This window comes from Taudactylus pleione, unplaced genomic scaffold, assembly GCF_031769625.1.
Source record: "Taudactylus pleione unplaced genomic scaffold, aTauple2 ptg000678l, whole genome shotgun sequence".
Lineage (NCBI taxonomy): Eukaryota > Metazoa > Chordata > Amphibia > Anura > Myobatrachidae > Taudactylus > Taudactylus pleione.
Window position 1 is genome coordinate 1,284,263 of NW_028285080.1, and position 18,331 is coordinate 1,302,593.

Genomic DNA, 18,331 nt, shown 5'->3' on the forward strand with positions numbered 1-18,331 from the left:
CATCATCTCCAGGAAGTGTATTAAAACATTGGTACATCGAGGACAATCGGAAGCGATTGCAGCGCTTGTGGTTGCCTTACCCTACTGCAAGCACTGCAAGGACTTCAGTGTAAAAAACAGGCATTTGACTAATACTATGATGCTAGTTGTTAGTAAAGCATGCCCCTAAAATGGCGTTGAAACACTCAGGCACACCTGCATTCTCACTTTCACTCCGCCGTTATTAGAGTCCTGTCCCTGTTAAAACCCACAAACGGCCTCTCCTGTCATTCTTTACACTGGGCTGTTTTTGCTGGGTGAGTGAGCGGATTCTGATCGCTCTGAGTAGTTTGTGCATGTGTAAAATGAAGTGTATGCATGTGCAGTCGCTTACCATTGGCCGTGAATGAGCGAGCAGTCGCTTGCATGTGGCTCTGAGTCAGGTCCATAGTACTGTATCAGACAACAGTATTTCTGGATAGGATGCAGTTTATAGACCGGCAGACTAAATGCTGTCAGTTATATCCCGATACAAGAAGCCCGACGGGGGACTTCAGATAGGTGTCAAAATACCACCCCTATCTGAATCCTGACACTGGAATGCCGAACAATGACAGCCCCAATGAGGCAAGTCCAGGGCACCCTTAGCATTAGATGCAGGCTGGGGCAGGGTTAGGTTTAGGGAGTGTAGCGGGGTTAATATTAAGGTTAGGGTTTTGGGGGGAAGGTTAGGGTTAGGCACCCCTAGGGGGGAGGGTGAAGGATAGGCACCCCTTGGGGTAGGTTAGGGTTAGGCACCCCCCTGAATGTGTTAGGTTTAGGGTGCGGGAAGGGGGGTTAGATTTAGGCACCCCCAGGGGGAACTTAGGGTAGGCACCACCTTGGTAGCTTTAGGGTTAGGCACCCCTAAGGGAGGGTCAGGGTACTTACCAGCCAGCATCGGGATCTCCTGCTGTCAGGCTTCTTGTGCCAGGATTTGAACCAGGTATCTAAAAAGCCGCCGTTGTTACATATTGATTCCTTCTGGACTGCAGTCTTACTAACCAGTCAAAAAACCAGAGTTACTGTATTATTTTTATTTTACAAAAGTCAAGTGTGAGAGGGGCTAGAAGTGGGTATTGGGGGTTGGAGGGGTAGTAGGCTGTGACTGCTGAGGGAGCAAAGAAAGCTTGCACTGACCCGGGCTATGGTGCATTGTACTTGCAGAATGCATCTTTTAAATCATACATATCTACATTTCTTGGATTAAAACACACTGTATAGAAAAGCTTCCACAAGCACATTGTAGTGGTGCCACCTAATTTAATGAATAGCAGTGCAGCTATTTATTTGAAATTGTACTTTGTCCCAGGCTACACTTTGGGTAGCATGGGAGAAATTGCAATAAATGCTATTCATATGAGCTTATTGCATACTTACCTCTTTTAAATTCTTCTCTGGGAGAAACTCAAGGAAGAGATGCAGCTGACCACTTTGGGGGTAGGACCTTGCTCTTTATGTAATTTTAGCCCCACCCCTCCATATAGAGCCACAAATCTTGGTATTATCTGCTCACCCTACCCACTACACTGGGATGCATAAGACTCATCCAATCTTCCTGGGGTACAGGGGACTACCTGAAAAACTGCAAGTCTCCCGCACCTTCTGAGTGACTACAGTTCATTGCCTTCCAGCTCTCATCCTAACCATGCTCCTTCCTCACTGTATACTCCATCTGTGTCTCCCATGTCTGTCTGCCCCTCCTTTTAAAATATAAGCTCTCAAGAGCAGGGCCCACTTCCCTAATGTTCTTCTCCTTCCCTTATTTACACTATCATCTACTCCTAACTCCCCACAAGGGTACCTAACACTTGGTTGCTTACACCCAACTGCTTGTTAAATGTTCTGATTGCTATTGCAGCAATGTTTATAAACCATGTCCGTGTCCTCTATTGTTTTGTACGGTACAGTAAATCACTGTTTCCTTGTTCACTCACTTGTTCATGTAGTTTGTAAGGTGCTGTGGAACCCATGTGATGCCATATAAATATAGGATAATAATTACAATAATAATGCACAGTTCTGAGAGTTCATTAAAAGACAAGTTGCTCAAAGCATTAGGTTCAGTGACAGAGGTGGATTATTACTGACTACCCAGGCAGTAGAAGGTTCAGTAGAATATTTTTCTTTGAAATATACAATGAGATTGTGAGGTTCTGAATTTGTTGTGGACCCGGGGTGGTGATAGGAGCAGACACAGAAGCAGACTTAAATGAAAAAATTGAGTTTTTAATAAGTGACTTAGAAGACATGGTAATGGCAAATGAAAAAGTCCAGGTATAGCACTAAAGTGAACTTGATAACTGTAGTGGGGGTTAATGGGGAAATGTCCAGATAGTGACAGGCAGAAACAGATCAGTAAATAAGTATGGTGAGCTGAAAACATAATGCAGGTATGATGAGCTGTAACTGAATGCAGGTTTGATGAGCTGTAACTGAATGCAGGTTTGGTGAGCTGTAATTGATGCAGGCAGAGGTAGTGAAGTCCAGCTGGGAGTGAAATGAGTCAAGGTGCAGGGAAACAGCAGGTTCAGGTACTCAGGCAGGTAAGAAGGTATATGGAGGGTGCAGGGTAAGTCCAGCAGTTTGGAGCAGGCAAGGTTCAGGCTAAAAGCATATAACAAGCAGGGAGACAAGGCACAGGTACTCTCTTACAGCCACATCTGAGAAACACGTTGCACTGGCAAAGGAAGAAAGGCTCTGGACCTTCCTAAATTATCAGTGCCACACTGTGACTGGCTGGAATGAGCACATGACCTACCAGGATTGGACAGCCAGAATCACATGGCCATAGGCAAGATGGCGGCACCCATGCCAATGGAACGGAAACACCACCAGGCCTCTCCAGGCCTAGTGACAATGTGCCCGCACAGAACCATGCACAGCCAATGCCCATCGCCAAACACCAGCACCGCTGCCAGAGACCCCTCACCATAACAACCTCACAGGTAATACCCGGTGACTGAGAAACCCTGGCCATGACAGAGATCTTTGCAGGATATGAAGTAAAGGGTTGGAAGGTATACGATATATCTGAGTAGTATTTGAGCATAGATTTAAAGGAGATAGAAAATAATCAATCTGTCGAAAGGAGGATAGACTAGAACAGAAAGGAAAGCTGAGAAGCAGTTAAGACAATTTGCAAGAACCCGATTAAAACTAAATTTGATTGTGGATTTTGGAAGGAAGGAAGAAACAGCATGTTTTTGATGAAGAGCTTACAGTACAGTATGTAAAGAAAAAGACAGAGGGGAATCAAAAGTAACCTCTAGGCAACATATAATGTAAATACAGATAACTCCCAAAATTGGATATTGATATACCATATTACTGTAGCTTATGCAACTCACTGAAACTAATAATTGACATAAACACATATAGCACAAACACCATCTGTCAAGAGAATAACACTTGGGAAATAATTGTTCATGTGAAAACCAAATCTTTTCATCAGCAGATTTTTTTTTTTCAGCAGTAGCACAAAATACCAAAAGCAAAGTCGCACATGAACGGTCTGGTAATTCCTTTTGGTACCATCTGCAAATACCACATGGGTGTACCAGCCACATGGGGCAACAGTAAGCTATTCTGAAACCCTACATTATTTCCTTTATTTTTATTAGAGTAAATTTAATACCTTCATAATGAAATATTTAATTATTAAAGTCTCACTCGTTTCCATGACATAAAATATGACCTTTCTTTCAAGTATAAATTGTGATACTGGCTTCACAGCAAGCTATTATTTATTTACATTAAGCCTGAATTAACATGTGATTTGTGATTTTGACTCACATCTGCTTGAACTTGAGTAAAAGTCAAGAATTTTATATTAATGTAGCACGTGGCTGGTCAGCACACTACAATCTTTCAAAAAGAATGACATATGTAGACAGATCTATAGAGGGTTTTACCAGTGTAGTCAGTAGAGGTTGCCACCAAAATGCCACCTCCTCCTCAGTAACCGAGAGCCAGGCACAACACTGTGATGTTAGTCCAGCTCCTGATCACTGAGGAGAATCTAGCAGTGCAAGAAATGTTTCTGGGGGCAGCCCTGCATCTCCAGTGCATTGAAATAGGGAGGTGAGTTGAGCAACCACGCCCCTTCCTGGTGAGACCATGCCCCCTCTTTGGGCATGCATGCAGTGGACCAATTAGGTGCACTGGGTGTCACCGACCCCAGTGACACCACTGGGTCACATGTCACATTTGTAAGAGACTTCTCTCATATGATGCTGACCAAAAGTTTCAAGTGACCAGGTCAAAATTAACTGTACACCAGGCATAAAATGAAAAAACGAGAGATTGGCTCTCTAGAGCCAACACAACACCAACATTTCTTTTCAAGGATTGCAACATTTGGGGGACTGCAGCTTTTTATACATAGTGTTGCATAAAAAAATAACATACAGTGCAAAACAAATCATGGCAGTTACTAAACTGAATTGTTACAAGCAGTCATAAAGAAACTTTAGTTCCACATTGCTAAGACTTGCAATGTAAAAACTAGTTTTACAGACCATGCTAATTCTACTTTCCACAATAATACACACATCTAGGAATAACTGCATAAAGTACAAATTGGGTTTTAGTTTAGATTAGAGATGAGTGATTCGGGGTTGGCTCAGATCTTCACGCCAAGTTCGGTTATCTGAAAGATGACATTTTGTCTGTGAAAGATGATGTTTTGCCACATTCTGAGATCTGAACATGGGGGGTCATTCAAACCTGCTCGCGAGCACAGGACACTCACAATCGGGTCGATGTTCCCCCACTGCGCAAGCGCCCGACGGAGGGAGCTCCTTTGTGCGCATGCGCGAGACCCGGCGAGTGACGGGCTCTCCATCACTCCGGGTTTCGCACCAAAGGGGGCCTGCTGTCGATGTTGATTGACAGCACGCACCCTTTGGTGGGCGTGCCGGGGGCGTGCCTGCCAGACGGAGGCGTTCCCATGGGAACGCCTACCATCTGAAGCCGGCCCCACTGACATCAGTAGTGATGTCAGTGGGAGTGATTTTGGCTCTGATAGAGCCAAAATCACTCCAGGGCTTGCGGCAGCGAGACCCTACTGCAGGGTCTCCGTCACAAACCGATGGTTGCGATGGTCAAGACCATCGCGACCATCATCATGGATGCACGCATATGCTGTGGATGGTCACCCACAGCTATGCGAGCAGCCAGGAGGCCGCTCCATTTTCATGGAGGAGGGCACTGATTCAGAGCGAGCGCTCTGGTCAGAGCATTCGGCTCTGAATCAGGCCCTTGGCATGCAAATCAGAGACAAAACCAACCTGCTCAGCTCTAGTTTAGATTGCTTCAACTTCAATAATTTAGTACATTCACAATATTCCAGTTATATGACACAATTTACAACTTTCAATATTTACCAACAAAGTAACGTAATGAACTTGAAATATCATAAAGGCTCTCAATGTGATGCTGTGCAGAAATGCAAAGGAAAAAGAAAACTAACATAAACTTGAAGTTTTATAATAGACTGCACCACAAATTTCAAATTTCTGTTCTAATCATCTAATACACTATATGACAATAATAATCTTATTACAAGACTACCACAAAAATTGTTCAAAAGTTTTATGTCTTCACTGAACGTGTTGACTCTCCAGTCCACTGTACAGATGTGTCCTCATACACTGAGCATCTTTACACTATACGGTGCGAGACACCCAGAGCGACTGAGATGATCTAAGATGACTAGTGTACTGTAGTTATCTTTACATTTTCCACCTTGGAACTCATTAATGCACATGCACTGAAGTAACAGACTTCCGCTATGTAGTTTTTTCTTCTGATAGTTTGTGGGATTTTATTGAAGTGATAAGATATGGTACATTTTATTGCATTGCAGCTATAAGAATTTGTCATTAAGTGGATATTGTTAAGTGTTGCTAATATTTTACATGTAATATTATCTCACCGGCAATGTGATTAAATTGTATGTATTTGAAACCATTAAATAATAAATTTTTGTATTTTTTACTGGTAGTGCTTCCATTCTTTTTGTTTTGATTTATTGTTTACTTGGATGGTTACCACATTCCCTCTCTTTGGAAGAAGCAATCAGCCAAAATATAAGCCAAATGTAAATTTTGCACTATTTCTGTATATTTGTGTGCTATAAAAATATTTTTGATCTCCCCTTTGTAAGACTTTATGTACACTCTGTCACAATCTGGTATAAGGAATTCCTCAGTTCGAGGACTAAGAGCCAGGGGGTTAGGGCAGTTAGCAAGCAATAGATGGGATGCTAATAATAATGTCCATCTTAAAGGTCAAACCAAGGTGTTGACTAGACCTAACAAGAGGCATGGTATCTAACCCACTTGGTGGTCTGCACCAGTGACCCCTCCTATTGGGATCTGGGTTTGGCCACACCAAGTGAGCAGATCGTGGCCCTCTGGTTAGGTACCTTGGAGTGATGAGGACCAGGAGCTGACACTATAAGTAAGATGACTAGGAGACTGCATATGCAGTATAACGATATGGAATGTATATATGGAGAATGGCACTAGGAGTCAGTACATAGATGTTGTACTGGACACAGGAGAATAACACTAAAAGTCAGTATATGGATGCTGTACTGAATACACATACTGGTTATCCAGAAGCAGGATAGACACAGGAGAATGGCACTAGGGGTTAAATTTACTACAGCGAGAGTTTTTAGAAGTGAGTTTTCAAAGTGATGTTGCCCATAGCAACCAATCATATTATAGCTATTACCTTCTAGAAGGTGCTAGTTAAATGTTAAGTAGAATCTGATTGGTTGCTATGGGCAACATCACTTCTAAAACTCACCTCTAAAAACTCTCACTTTAGTAAATTTACCCCTAGGAGTCAGTATAAAGATGCTGCACTGAGCACACACACTGGTAATCCAGATGAAGGATAGACACAGGAGAATGGCACTAGGGGTCAGTATACGGAAGTTGTACTGAGTAAACACACTGGTGACCCAGACACAGGATAGACACAGTGAAGTTGTTTCACTGGAGTTTAGCACACAGACTACTACTGCAGAAATCACTAGAGAAGTCAGACACTGATTAGCACTTAAAGGAGTCACTGGAAATAAATAGCATAAGCCTGGAGCCATGAAACAGAATCACAGTCACTGGGAAAGCAAAGTTGAACAACAACTTCCTGTTAGCAGTCTATTGGAACATGGGCCCTCATTCAGAGCCGTACGCTCTGAGCTGAGCGCACGCTCTGAATGAGGGCAGCCCTCCATGAAAATGGAGCGTCCTCCTGGACGCTCGTATAGCTGTGGGTCACCACCCACTGGCTATACGAGCGTGCAGTTTGATGGCCGCGATGGTCTTGACCATCACGACCATCGAAACTGCGAGCCGGAGCCTGCAGTTGAGGTTTTCAACCGCAAGCTCTGGAGTGATTTTGGCTCTATCAGAGCCAAAATCACTCCCACTGACATCACTAGTGATGTCAGTGGGCCGGCTTCGGACGGGAGGCGTAACCATGGGATCGCCCCCGTCAGGGAGGCACGCCCCCAGCACGCCTACCAAAGGGGGCGTGCTGTCAATCAACATCGACAGCACGCCCCCTTTGATCAGACACAACGAGCGAAGGACTTTCCTTCGCTCGTCGCGTCTGGCGCATGCGCACGACGGAGCTCCCTCCATCGTGCGCATGCTCAGTGCACACCATCGACCCACTTGCGAGTGGACAGCCACTTGCGAGTGGGTCTGAATCAGGCCCATAGTGTCAGCTGAAAGCAAAAAATGCTACCATCGGGTGAAGGGCTAATCAGGTGATGAAGACTGTCTGTTAGAGTCTGTGTTTGTTGTGGACCCAGGGTGGAAACAAGAGTAAACACCTGAACAGGTTTACACTGAAAGTAAGTTGTTCAATGTGGATGTTGTTAGAAATTAACAAAAAGATAACTAAAGTCCAGTAATAACAAACTAATAACTGTAGCAGGATGAAACTGTAGTGAGTGGGAATAAATAAATGTCTAGCATGGTGACAAAGATGAATAAGGTGAATCCAGATAGACTATAAAGGTGAAATGGAAATCCAGGTATGCAGAGTAATGGCTTGAGAGGGATATTCGGAAATGCTGTGATGTTGGCTGTACAGGAATGGGTTAACTGAGGAGACAGTTACAGGCAGTAGTGGGTCTGGTGGAAGGTGCAGGGTGATCTCCAGCAGAGTGCAAGACAAGGCAGAGTGGTGCAGACTGCAGGTAGCCAAAGGCAGACAAAGAGCTAGGGCAAGCATTGGAGCACAGATCTCAGGGTCAGGAGCACAGTATCTCTCACAGCTGACACTGTAAAACACATTGCACTGGCAACTACAGGGCACACCAAACACCCTTATGTACCCAGCAACAGAACATGATAGGCCAGAGAGAGCAGGTGACCTACAGATGATTGGCCTGCTATGATACATGGCCAAAGACAATATGGTGATGCCCAGACAGCTGTGACGCAGAGACACCAATAGTCTTACCCCTGTCAGGATGGCCCAATGCTGGCAGACCTCTGAAAACACGCAATGCCAATCTCCACACACAATCTGCCCATCCAGAAAGACCGTGCCACAGCACCCTCACTAGTAAGGACCGCAAACCTCCATGCCATGAAACCTGGGTCGTGACAGTACCCCTCTCCTTACAGGAGGCCTCAGGACAATATCTAGGCTTTTTGGGATGATCCAAGTGGAATTTTCTGATGAGTTTGGGAGCATGGGTGTCCTCAGCTCTAGTCCAACAACGCTCTTCTGGACCATAGCCTCTCCAATCAAGCAGGTATTGTAAATGACCATGGTGGATTCAAGAATCCAGAATCTGAGACACCTCAAATTCCGCTCCCTTTTAAGTTTGGACCCTGGGGGGGAACAGGGAGAACACTGAGGAATTTATTCAGAAGTAGTGCCTTGAGCAAGATATATGAAAGGAATTGGGAGATGGGAGCTGAAGACAATAAGAGACTAGATTTATTATCTCTGTAATGGAGTATGCTCCAATAAACTGGGTAGCAAACTTCATAGACAGTACTTTGAGGCAAAGATTGTAGGTAGAAAGCCATAATTGATACCCGACCTGCATCTGAGGAACTTTTCTTTGCTTCCTATCTGCCTGATCTTTGTACTGCAGGGAGGTTTTAACAAGAGCAGCCTGCACTTGAGACCAAAGTGAAGCAAAATTCTGTACAGTGGCATCCACAGCTGGCACATCGAATGTGGGCAAACTATGGAACTCAGGGACCCTAGGATGAAGTCCATATACAATGTAGAAAGGAATTTGTTTAGTAGACGAATAATATGATGCATTGTGCGCAAATTCAGCCCAGGGAAGGGAATCAGACCAGTTGTTCTGGGATGAAGACATAAAGATTCTCATAAAGGTCTCAAGATCCTGATTCACCCTATCAGTGGACCCATTACTTTGAGGGTGATAGGCCGTGGAGAAGTTAAGTTTCACTTGTAGGACAGAACAGAGGGCTCTCCAGAATTTTGCCATGAATTGGACCCCCCAGTCTGAGATGATTTCTGAAGGAAGTTCATGTAGATGAAACATATGGTGTAGAAATAGATGAACCAAATCAGGTGCTAACGGTAACTTTTTTAACTGAATGTAGTGTACCATCTCAGAGAAACGATCTACTACCACACAGATGGTGGTATATCCATTAGAACTTGGCAGGTCCATCACAAAATCCATGGACAGATGTGTCCACAGACAAGGGGCACCAATTCACCAGCTGGAGACTGTCGAGGAGATTTATGCTGAGCATACAGGGTACAGGACGAGATAAACTTGGTTACCTCGGTCTTCATCAATGGCCACCAATAGGATTTTTTCAGGAACTCCAAGGTCTTGCGAATGACTGAGTGACCAGCAAAACGAGATGAGTGAGCCCATGCCAGCAACTGTTCTCTCATCTCTGGGGCCACAAATGTCTTCTCAACAGGTGGTTGTAGTTGTATAGTGGCAAAAACCTTTGAATTCGGCATGGGAGTACTCCGCAGTGTCTCTCAACCACTCTTAGTGGGCAGTGACCGTGACAAGGTGTCAGCCTTCAGGACGAGGGCCCCAGAACAATATGTCAGAGTAAAACAAAAGCAGGCAAAATATGTTGCCCATCGGGCCAGACAAGGACTTACACATTGGATGTTTTTCAGGAAAAGAAGATTTCTGTGGTCTGTGAAAGCATTGAAAGGGAACTTAGTGCCCTCTAGGAGGTACCACCATTCCTCTAAAGCCAATTTGACAGTTAATAGCTCCTGCTCGCCTATGGCATAGTTTCTTTCAGCAGGGGAGAATTTCCTTGAAAAGAAACTACATGGGTGAATCTGGTTATCCTCAAAGTGCTGAGAAAGGACAGCTCCCACTGCTTCAGATGAAGCATCCACTTCCAATAAAAATGGCCTATTAACCTCCAGTTGTCTCAAAAATGGGAGCTGTAACAAAGGCTTATTTGAGAAGTTGAAAGGCTGTCTGCACCTCAGGGGTCCTTGCCAGGCTAGAGGGTAAATCACGAGTGGCTAGATCATCCTTTATATGATCCGATAGTCCATGCTAAAAGGCCAATGTTAGGGCTTCTTCGTTCCATCTGAGCTCTTATGCCAACATCTGGAACTGAATGACGTACTGACTGACACATTGGGTACCTTGTTCCAGATTCATAGTACTAGAAGAAGCAGAAGTGGTTCTTCCGGGCTCATAAAAAATCCTCCTGAATGATGTTAAAAATTCTGGGTAATTATTCAGTAGCGAATCTAATTGCTCCCAGAGTTGAGAAACCCAGTCTATGGCTGAGCCAGACAACAGCGACACAATATAGGCCACTTTAGTTTTAGGAGTAGGGAAATTGGAGGGTTGTAAAGTAAAATGTACATCACACTGGTTGAAAAATCCATGACACAGTTTAGGATTGCCATCAAACTTGGCAGGTGTAGGTAAATACAAACAAGGAGGAACTCTAGAGGCAGACACCACAGAAGTGAAGGCAGGAGTAACTGCAGGCATACTTGGAGTAGTTAGCTTAGCTTGAAAGTATCCTGACAGAGTGCCATTTCCTGCACACACTGTTCTAATTGCTGTTGCATGGTTCCCAATCCTTCCAGGTGAGAAGCCATGTTGTGAATTAAATCTGTTCTGGACTGTCCAGTTGCCGAATCCATTAGGCCAGTGCAAACTGTTAGAGTCTGTGTTTGTTGTGGACCCGGGGTGGTAACAGGAGTTAACATTTGAACAGGTTTAAACTGAAAAGTAAGTTGTTTAATGTGGATGTTGGTAGAAATGAACAATAAGATAACTAAAGTCCAGTAGTTTCAAACTAATAACTGTAGCAGGAGGAAACTGTAGTGAGCGGGAATAAATAAATGTCCAGCATGGTGACAAAGATGAATAAGGTGAATCCAGATAGACTGTAAAGGTGAAATGGAAATCCAGGTATGCAGAGTAATGGCTTGAGATGGATATCCAGAAATGCTGCGATGTTGGCTGTACAGGAATGGATTAACTGAGGAGTCAGGTTCAGGCAGGACTGGGTCTGGTGGAAGGTGCAGGGTGATCTCCAGCAGAGTGCAAGGCAAGGCAGAGTGGTGCAGGCTGCAGGTAGCTGAAAGCAGACAAGGAGCTAGGGCAAGCATCGGAGCACAGGTCTGGGGGTCAGGAATACAGGAACTCTCTCACAGCTGACGCTGTGAAACATTACACTGGCAACTATAGGGTGCTCCAAACACCCTTAAGTACCCAGCAACAGAACATGATAGGCCAGAGAGAGCAGGTGACCCACAGACAATTGGCCTGCTATGTCACATGGCCAAAGACAACATGGTTGTGCCCAGACAGCCATGACACGGAGATGCCACTAGTCTTACCCCTGTCAGGACAGCCCAATGCTGGCAGACCTCTGCGTACATGCAATGCCAATCTCCACACACCAGCTCCCCTGCCTGAAGGACTGCACCACAGCGCCCTCACCGGTAAGGACTGCAAACCTCCATGCCGTGAAACCTAGGTTGCGTCCATGACTGTATCCACAGGTCCATGACTGTATCCGCAGGAACCAAATCATGGAGCAATGGATGGGTATCCTAGCAGACCCTGGGGAGAATACTCAGTATGCCACCTGCTGCTGAACCTGTCATTTGACCGTCTGGAAGATTAGGGGAAGCCAGCATAATGGTGAGTAGCAGAAGATCCTAGGCCGCATCCTGACACACTTATTCTTCCTGATATACCATTTACTATATTTAACATGATCATTGGTCATATTATCCTTTGTCATGACCATCAGAATACTCTATCCAATAATGCAACCCAAAGTCCAAGCTTTAAGCCCAACAACATATTTCTGTTCATGATGATCATCACATTACTCTTTAGAATTATGTATATCTGCAGAGTTACTGTGCTGGGAAGTTGCCCAGTTTTAATATGACTGGTTCAACCACTCACTTTGTAGTTAAACTGTTGAAGTGAAACAGCTGTATCTTGTAGAATGTCCTCCAATTGTGCTGTCTTTGGAGATATTAATTTTTTACATTGTGTAGAGTAACTCCATGTCATTTTCTCCTTTACTTTAACAGCAGTTGGAGTTGTCAGCAGTACTTACTAGGGTTTTCCCACTGATCTATCAGGAAGTCTGAACTAAGGAAATTTAAGGCTCATACCTCATTACCAGGTAATTGTCATGCCTGAGGGTTGGTTTGGGTTGGAACAGGCATAGGAGGCTGAAGAGGAAACTTGGGAGGTGTGAATAAACCTGTTTGGCTTGAGCCAGGACTTCCTCATGTATAGCTGTGAGGAGGTAGAGGAGCTGCAGAGTATGATGGGCCAGAAGGTTAGAACAAGAATGGAATAAGCAGGTTGAAATGAGATTTGGAGAAGATAATACTGAATGAATGAGCAGAATTGTATTGGGACTGATTATGCTGGATTCAGAGCTGGATCACTTTGAGACCAATAATGATGATTTGAAGAATTTGATGGATTTGAATTTGATGTTGAATAATTGATGAACTTGATTGGGTTGAAGAACTTAATTGATATGACTCTGATGTTGCTGAATTTATGAACTTGATTAGTTAGGACCAATGTTGATGAATTGAGGAACTTAATTAATAGGAGTCCAATGCTGGAAGCATCGGATTAGACTGATGGTTGGAGGTATCAGCTGGAGCCGATGGTGGCTGTAAGAACAATTCTCAGTGGATATAATGGACTGAAAATGTTTAGATACAGAGTACCTGGGAGCTCAGCACTGAGCTGTAACTTTAGCAAGAAGCGACATTGTACTGGAAACCCCAGGGATTGGATGCTGAAATAGTTGGTCTGGGAGCAGCGCTCTGAGTGGGTCAAGAGTGTCAGGTGACAGAGTCCAACATGGCCATGCCCATATTGTTTAGGAGGGAACTCTGGCATGCAGCCTGTGTGCCATCATACTGGGAAGACACACTGTGAGCAGGAGACTGCAGAGTCATCTCTATGCTCAGTAACTGGACACTGAGCAAATGGGGCAGGAGCAGCACATACATACCTCAGCACCAGCTGGGAGCAATGTGCAGTGTGAGGTAACCTTTGTGCTATCCTGGAAAGGCACCAGAGCAGTAAGAATATTGTTTTAATAGCCTGGAGCATGACAGTAATAGATCATTACAAGCACCTTCAACAGGTATTGGTTGTGTACTGATTATAGCAGCATGCCTCTTCCTCAGCTGGTTGCTTATTGATATTAGATAATTTACAGTTAAGTCTTAACTGTAAATTAACACTTAATTCTTACTGAAGTAATTTGTGGGTGCAATACTACATTGGGTAGCTTTCCAAACAGTATCTCATAAGGAGAAATATTAAATTATCCTCTATGGGTTCTTCTGATAGAATTCAGTACTAATGGAAAAAGCTTCTGGTCACTGCAAAATACATTATCTGCATATTTTACTGTAGGTAGTTTGTTTTTTTAATTGTTCCATTGTAACAATTAACTTTACCAATGAATTATGGATGATATGGTGTACATAGCTGTTGTTTTATTATGAGAATTTGGTACATCTTTTTAAAAACTAGACCAGTCAAATTTGTGTTCTGGTCAGACGATATTACATAAGGTATATCATGAAAACAGACTAAAGGGATGTGAGATGTGGAAATAAGTTACAGCAACATGTAACTATAACTTCAATATCATGTTGCTGTAACTTCTTTTCCACATCATCATGTACTGTATCACTGATTTACACCTGAGTGCAACTGTAACTACTTCATAATAGGCAGGGGGGGAGGGGCACACTATATGGTGAACTGCTTATACAAAATAAACTGCAAATTATATATGAATATGAATGCCAAAATATTGAAGTTTGGTCTAAAGTTTTTGAGAAATATTATCACAGGCAAGATACATTCTTGCTCTCTATAGTGCAATCACGCAGATGGGTGTCTATGTTCACAGCAGATGCTGAATTGCCTAGATGTGATAAACTATATTTTTCTACCACAATAAACTAAAGTATACACGAAAACTAAATGCAAATAAATAGGATATTGATATTTTGCACATGAAGAGTGTTTGAAGATTTTGTCAACTGAGATCATTTACTGCAATATAAAGTAAACATTTTTAGATAATTTATTAATCTAAATGGAATTTTGCTTAATCACATTTTACATATGATAATGATCAGAAAATATATTGTCAACCCTTATTGGGAGTATTACAGTATAAAGGTGTGTGCATAATAACAACTCCAAAATAGTAAGTATTTCCAAAGCTTCCATTGAAATGCATAATGATTCAAGGTGGATATTATCTACCAATTGCAAATGTGTATGAGGCCGATGAAATCAGATATGACTTATACTATATGATGATAACAATGTAGGTAATTCTAATTGTGAGTAAATTACACAAGCATGTCTAATATTTGCCTTTTTTCACCCTATGATCAATAATGTTATTGGGAAATATCTGCTACAATTTTTGTTGAGAAGAATAAATTCTGTTCCCTTTTTGTGTGGGACACATTATGTGCCACCTCACATATATATTTTAAGTTTTGTGAAGTACAGTCCTTTCTGTTTTAGATGCATATTTAAATAAAAGTTGTTTTATTTCACTCTATTTTATAACTGTTAATAGATACAAATGCCTACACAAAGCAGTTTTCTTTACTATCTTGCTATACAGTATAGTCATTGGTCATTGCAGTTTCTTAGCAGTAATTGATGCTGTTGCTCTAGCCACAGACCCTAAAAATAACTGAAAGCTCCATGAAAGCAACTGATGTTTGCGGAAGATTTGAGTTGTGTATTGTTTTAACTGGATGTCCTGCTTTTTTCAGCAAACAGACAAAACAGGAAGCACAGTATCTGGCTGTAACTGATGCAAATCAAGGTGCATACCAGTAATCCTGAATTAAACTAATCATGGCCATCTTGCCTGCTTGGGTCAGTCCATGGTAGATCTGTGTCAATGCCTGCAATAATGATTTTTGGGCAACAGGAAAACCGTCAGAGCTTCACTACAACCCTTCATTGTCTTGTGTACACTATGCATTTTCACAATTAGTCCTTTCCTATACATCTTGATTAATGTTTGTTTACTGTACTTGGTATACATATATCTTTAGTAAATGTGCAAACATTTTCTTTTACAATTTCTCTTTGTGCTACTGCTTTTGCAACAAAATCAGCTTTATCATTTCTATTAGTAATTGCATTATTTCTGGTCATATAGACTTGACATTTAATAAGCAAAAAACCAACGCTGGCTGAAAAATGCATAAAAATTATCTCATATAGATGGTGTTAGCATAAAAGGTATTTTATTTATATTGCTATCAATTAAAGCCCAAATTGGTATTGTGCAAAGGATAAAAACATTTAAGGTAAAAATTTCCAATGTATATAAAACATCCATCTCTTGCATTCCAATTATGGCTTACTGAATTAAGGACCTCCTTGAAATTTAATGACCATAATCTGGGATGGAATTGCATAGCTTCTAGAAACTCCTTCACTGCTTCTGCATGTGCCTATTGCTATCATAAAGTGTTTGTGTTTTCTTTGGTGTAGTTGTGCACCGCATAAAATAGGTATATACTCTCTGTGTATATATTTACACTTTTTAATTCTACCAATAGGCAAGCCCTTAGTTTTGCTTATTGTGCAGTGTGTTGATAAAAGAGGGGTAAAAAAACTGTTTTTGTGTCAGTGACCACAATATACCATTATTGAGTTGTTTCGGGCAGCTACAATGAATATAGTAGACTAGTTTTTGTATGCTTAGGGCAGCTACAATAAATATAGTAGACTAAGTTAGGGTTATTATTACTACCCTTAATTTATATGGCACCACAAGGGTTCCGCAGCGCCTTATAAAGTACAGACACAAATGAGCACTCAAGACAACAGTTATTAACAGTACAGACAATGCAGGACAAGTACATGATTTATAAACAATGCTGCATAAGACCTAAATAAACAGCAGGGTGTCAGTAACCAAGTTGCCAAGTGATGGAGGAATTGTGAGTGAAGGCCAGATGAAGAAAGGCAGCTACTCGAAGAAGTTTGAAGAGGCAAATGACATGAGTGTAAAATGGAAAGAATGAGATGGAAGGTTCAGAAGGTAAGAGTTGGTAGGAGTGACCCAAGGATAGAAGAACCCCAAGACCACCACCGTGTAAACCTCCAGGCTAGGGTGTGTGAGAGAATGTGAGGCCTCCAAAGGAGATTGTTGCAGGAGCAGTGGTGTCAGATGGGTAAATCCAGGGTTTGGTGATGGCAAGGAGAATCAAGGAATTGCAGATGAAGTGCTCATGAATGGGGACCAGTTTATTATAGACAGAACTGGCTTTCCAGAGGGAACAGGAGAGAGGGAAAGAGTTAAGAGGTGAGAGGAGAATGAGATTAATAGGGTTGAAGTAGTGTGGTGGTGATATTGATCTAGAGCAGGGGTAAAAGGAGTGTGGGGGTATGTGGCTGGCTTCTGAATGAGGAAGGGTGACAGCAGCTGGTAGGTAAGGTGGAGGTTTAGTGTGGTGTGGGGGGGAAGAGGACAGGTAACTTGGAGAAAAGAGAGGGTACAAGGTTTAGTGGTGGTGCAGCAGCACCATGGTGGAAGAAAAGGGAATAATACTGGTGTTGTGGGAGTTGCAGTTCAGTAATGGTACTTTTTCCAAAACTACTGTACCCTTGGAGTTGTTTGTTCATCTACTTGCATTAAGCAATCATGAGGGGTTGCAATTTCCTCCCCCATTCCTCTCTCTGAAACTCTAATTTCTGTAACTGGTAGTAGTAGTGTAGCCCAGTTCAAAATATTAAATTTGACAAGGCTAATATTAGAAAGCATAATGAGGACTAGTTCCTATTCTGTTAAGTGTGCAGCAGCCACATGTCAAGTTTTCTGACAAGTTAGAAGAGCTGCTTCTGCATGTGGGACATACATGTCAAGATTGCAACCCAAAACAATGTCTGCAGATTTGTCTACACCTAGTACAGCTGATGCTTTTGCCATAAGACAAACCATTAATTATTTTCAGGCTGGGTCTAATTTTGCACTAAAATAAGTTACCAGTCTTGTTTTACCATCATTTATTTGTCTAAGTACATCTGCTGCATGTGTTAGAAACAATCCATCTTATAATTGGATAACTAAAGCTAATGCTCCTACAGTATGAGATAATTTTCAGTAGTTCATATGACAATTTAGTTTGTTCAGTATGTATCATTGGTTCTGGAAATAAGCCTTAGTCAAGTCATGCAAAGATGCAGGTTATTGTGAATAGTTAGGTATCCAATATTTATAGTAACATATCGGGCCTGGTTCAGAGCCGGACTCTATTTGCAGACGGTTGTTCCAAAAAAGGGGCCAGCTATTTAAATTGAGCGCTCACTCTTTGCGGTTTGTTGACGCCTCTATGTCTGAGCGAGCAAACGAAAAATGTGCTCGCTATTTTGTAAAGACGCCCCTATGCCGTTTGCATCACACGTCATCTCCGGTATTTATTAGATTAATCGGGTACATCAAAAGGCATCTGAACTGCTCGCAGTGCTTGTGGTAGGTTTTTCTTAATGCTATCACTGTGAGCAGTTCAGGTTAAAAGACAACCAAGTGACGTGGTCGATGACGCTCCTTTACTAATTATGTACTCCCATTAAAAGCCCTTTAGACCGTTTGGCATGCCTGCATTTGGATCTCCACTCCCCTGTTTTCACGCACCTTCCCCTGTTACCACCCACAAACGGTACATTCTGTCAATCAAATTAGCAGCCTCTTGCTGTTTTGCGCACGATTTCTGACCACAATAACTGGTTTGTGCA